Genomic DNA, 5000 nt, shown 5'->3' with positions numbered 1-5000 from the left:
TGGAGCGCGCGCTCAGAAAAAACTAATTCAAATTTTATGGTAGGGTATAAAGAATTTATAAATTCGGTAAACTCGTGCAGTGCAAGAAGGCCCTGTTGCCAAAGGTCAAAAACATCGTCACGGTATCGCCACCATAAAGCCTGCTTTATGGGGCCAAAAAATTTAGCCTGAAAATCTATTTCACCCATGGCAAGATCCGCGTAACTACAAGCATTCTTTGGGCCCATAGCTGTACCATGAATTTGTCGAAAAAAATTTTCTTTAAAAACCGAATGATTGCTCTTCAAACAAATTTCTACCGCTTCCAAAATACAATTTGTAGATGGAAGTTGATTTTCTCTAGCATCTAGTGCTTTCTTTACTGCAGTGAGACCAAGTTGATTATCAATGTTAGGGAACATTGACACAACATCCCATGAAACTAATAAAGTGCCCCCGGGAAAAGGGCCACTCCGGTTAAGATCCTCAATTCTATTCAGCAAATCGGTAGTATCTTTGATGAAAGACGGCAATTTGCGAGCCAGTGGTTGCAAATAAAATTCAGTGAAGGCTGAGAGATTTTCTATTGCCGTACCACAACAAGATGTGATGAGCCTAAGAGGATTCCCTACTTTGTGGGTTTTGATGTTTTTAAAGGCAACCCCTGGTTTGGCTTCTTTGTTAACTATCCAATTAGCTACTTGGTTTGAAATCTCACCTGTTCTGACCCCTTGGTTTGAAATTTCACCTAAGTTTTCTGACCCATTTGTAACATTTGTAACCCATTTCTAAGTTTTCAAACAGGTAAAAGTTACAAAATACGATCAAAACTTTCTTGTGATTCCAAGAACATTATTTATTTGGCTTCGTGCAAGAAATGTCGCTTGCAATACATTGGTTCTACAACAACTGACTTTAGAGTTAGATTTCGCAACCATAAGTCTGCTATGGTCACCAAAAAAAAGACTTGTGAGGTAGCGGTACATTTCAACAAAACACCACATGATTTAAGCGACTTCTCATTCCAATGTATTGATCAAGTGTAGGAGACTGTCGACAATTCATGCAGCATCGAGAAACTCCTTATCACTAAAGAGGCATATTGGAATGCACAGTTGTTTTCTTTGCCACCTTTTGGCTTGAAATAAACTACAATTAACGTAGAGATCACATGTAAATTGGGCGGGGGCCCCCAACTCGGAATTTATTACAATGCTGTTTAAGGGCCCAGTTCGGGGCGCCTTTTGTGCCCTGTTGCGGCACGGTTTCAGGGGCTTTGATTGGGAATTTTGTTTTAACTCTCGCCCTTTTATTTTTAACGCTAGCTCCTTGACATTCTCAGTGGTCTCGACAGCCTTTTCTTTTCTTCTTTTTTCATTTTATTTGTATGTTTTTATTCTTTTATTTTATCTTTCGGTTTGGTTTTTCCCGTGGGTTCGTTTCGTATTGTCATCGGTTTCACGCGTAGTAATTACCGATTGTTCATCACTTGTTAATTTTTTGCGAATATGTGTTATCACGCCCTGTTATGTAATCATCTTTGTAATGTCTTGTTATCTTTTATACTGTAAACTTATTTAAGGAAATTGTAATTTACTATTCACTTGCACTGCAACTGATGAAGGTCACAGACCGAAACGTATTTTTATCAAATTTTTTATCATTTTAAGAATTTTTACTGTATATATTTGCCTTCGCTCGAAGTTGTCCGTCCTCGTTCTCTATAACAATTTTAAATTATCTTCTCGAGGTTTGGACTGTGAATCCTTTCGGATCCTTCTGGCGCAGCATCTCTGTTGGCTCGAAGCATTTTAGTCGGGTGTGATGACCACTACACTATCAGGACAACCATGTTGGCAACATGGCTGATTGATCACTTAGTGTGTGGCATTTACGTGGGACTCCCTAATGGGCCGGTTTTCTATGTGATAACGCTGGATCAACATGTGATTCACAGGCGGACAAGGGTAATTAATGTAAATGCCACACACTAAGTGATCAATCAGCCATGTTGCCAGCATGGTTGTCCTGATAGTGTAGTGGTCATCACACCCGACTAGTGATCAGGGGGACGTGGGTTCAAATCCCGCTCAGGGCAATTACAGTTTTCCCCAGAAGTTGTCCAGTGTTGAGTTTCCTGTAACGTTCTCTCAATTTCTCCTCAACCGTCTTGGACTGTGAATCCATTTGCGATCCTCCTGTGATACGTTGTTAGCTCAAGGGATCTACTTAACTGACTATATATATATATATTATAAAGGATAACTTCAGAGGAATTTCACACTGATAAATCTATAGAATTGTGCTCGACAATAATGGAGCGGTAATGATAAGGTTTTCCTTATCAATATCGTTTCATATGGATTTTAATGCAGTACTGTTTCGCAGACCAACAAAGCGTTGATCTTTTCCGCCACAGAGTTTGGGCGCTTTCCATTTGACAGAACAGACCGGCCAGACTGGCCATTGGGAGGCTCCGCGCGCCGAATGCGCTCGCGCGGAGCACCATAGTTAAGAAAATATGATAACCGGTCGATGCGAGAAATTTTGGTTTTATAGCTATGACGGCATCGACTGTACGTACGTCCGTGCATCCACCCCTCCATTTATGCCAATGTGACCAGTATACATTTTGCTTTGGTCAATTGACACCTATCAAAACAAGGTATCCGCGGACCAGTATAACGCGATCATATCGTGGGCTCAAGTTTACAGCTCATCGAGGTCAGCTGTTTTTTTTTTCAAGTTGACCGCTCACCTGGTACTGGTTTTCTATTGGATCACAGGCTGAACCTAGGCTAACACCCACACATAAATGAGGCTTCATTTTTCGCGCGCTTTCTGTGGGTCGACGTGGCCACACTGCCATACTACGTCAACTATAGAGCGTTTTCACGTGACATCACGAGCTTTTGACAGATATATTTAAATGAGGCTCCGCCATATTGGTGTTCCACGTGAGTCAAACATTGTAAAGAAAGATACGGAGATTTTCATAGTGAGCTCACTTTTGCTGCGTTTAAAATTATTTTTAGCGAGATAATCTCTTGTAAAATAATATATCTGATGCTCTAAAAGTCGTAGAATCCAATTGGCAATTCAGATTGTTTGAAACCTCAATACTTACAGGAAAAAATAACGTTGGAATTAGAATGACTGATCAGCCCGTGAAACTTGGAGATTACGCCGAGAGTCTTGATTCAAAGGTCAAGAAACGATACAGAGAAGAAATTTCTCCTATTGGGGTTTATCCATTTATAATTCCCGACAAGAAATGCGATCCAGAATGTTTACCGCCGGTAGAATCAGTAGATTTATCATCGTATTTGCTTCTTGAAACAAGTCATTATTTGCAAGAACAGTTCAAAGCCTTTCGCAGCCTTCAAGCCTACAATCACATGGCTTCAGGCTTCATTCAAAATGTCGTTGCCGAAAAGTTTGTTGTGGTAGGAAAAGTTCGCCAATCACAAAACCTTACGAGGTAAACTGGCGTGTACCGAGCTAAAATTCTCATGGATTATGCCATCTTATATCAAAAAAATTCCATATTCTGAAGTAGAAAATACTGATTTCACATCAGCCAGGAAACTTACGCAAAAACTTGATGTTTCCACTGATATTTTGGATTCTTCAAAAGAGGAAACCCTAGCCATTGCAAAGCAAGATAACCCTGAAATCGCAATTCCATCGCCTGGCGAATTGAGTGATTTTTATGCTAAGCTGAACTCCTGCAATACCAAACCAGTACTGTTAAGTTTAATTCCTCCATTTTCTCAGTCATTTGTATCACAAAAAAGGAACATTAAAACCATCACAGACCTCTTTGATAAGTACTGTACTGGTGAACTTTTTAATGACGATGAAATTAGAATTGCACAGGAAGATACAAGAAACCAAGCTATAAAGGTCTAAAACAGTAATTTTTCCGTCAATGAGCAGGAAGAATTGGTGCTTCTATCAGTAAGCAAGTCAGTCACTGTAATCCAGCTCATAAAGACAATCTGTTATCCAAATATTTTCACGTTTTCTAATGATGCTACAGAACATGGTCGTAAACATGAAAGTACAGCAATAAATGCTTATAAAAAAATCATGAGAGAAAAACACGAAAACTTCAGGATTGAAAAGTGTGGAACATTTATCAATAAACAATACCCCTGGCTTCATGCAACTCCAGCTTTTATGTGCTGCTGTGACTGTTGTGGTCATGCTTGTGGAGAGGTAAAGTGAAGAACTGTCTGAAAGAATTGACTTTTGAGGATTACATGTAACAGTTCCTGTCTAACTGAGAATAACGGAAATCTCAGTCTCAAAAGAGATCACCAGTATTACGATCAGGTTCAGCAGCACCTTTTCAACTGAACTCAAGTACTATGAGTTTGTTGTATGCAGTATTGGACAACAAATTGAGGGATGAGTTTGTGAGAGAATTAACCCTGTCATTGAGCATTGGAACTGTGCTGTACTAAAACTGAATCATTTTAGGAGATATTGTATACCACCAGAGATCCTTGGGCGGTGGTATACACAAAAGCGCTATATCCCCCAAACCCAACCTGACCCCAAAGCGATATGCTTTTGTAGATCTGATACTGGCGAAGACTGTTTGTTGTTCCGGAGCAACTTCAGAATACCCGGCCACGATTGCGTACATTGAACGCTTGCTCCTGCAGTCCCGAAGTCGATGAAAGTTTGAGCTGGTAATCTATGGCTCCCGCTGTCCCGCACTCCCACAGTGGGAAAAGGATGAATATGAAATGAGGATAAACCTACTGCTCCCGTAGTCCCGCACTCCCGCAGTGGAAAAAGGATGAATATGAAATGGGGATAAAGCTACTGCTCCCGCACTCCCGCACTCCCGCAGTGGAAAAAGGATGAATGTGAAATGGGGATAAAACTACTGCTCCCGCAGTCCCGCACTCCCGCAGTGGAAAAAGCAAGTATATGAAATGGGGGTAAAACTACTGCTCCCGCAGTCCCGCACTCCCGCAGTGGAAAAAGGATGAATATGAAATGGGGAT

At 40.7% G+C, this 5000-nt stretch overlaps 1 protein-coding gene and 1 non-coding gene across 9 annotated transcripts in view; one reads left to right on the top strand and one right to left on the bottom strand.

The window, feature by feature from the left end:
* LOC138006229 (putative L-amino-acid oxidase YobN) overlaps nt 1-5000 on the bottom strand; it is a 37394-nt gene that overhangs the window by 6339 nt on the left and 26055 nt on the right. The window lies entirely within an intron of this gene.
* Trnat-agu (transfer RNA threonine (anticodon AGU)) lies at nt 2005-2077 on the top strand. Its single transcript has one exon. It is a non-coding gene; the product is annotated as a tRNA-Thr (tRNA).

The sequence above is a fragment of the Montipora foliosa genome, chromosome 6 (assembly GCF_036669935.1).
Source record: "Montipora foliosa isolate CH-2021 chromosome 6, ASM3666993v2, whole genome shotgun sequence".
NCBI classification, from domain to species: Eukaryota; Metazoa; Cnidaria; class Anthozoa; order Scleractinia; family Acroporidae; genus Montipora; species Montipora foliosa.
This window is presented reverse-complemented; position numbering and strand designations above follow the sequence as displayed.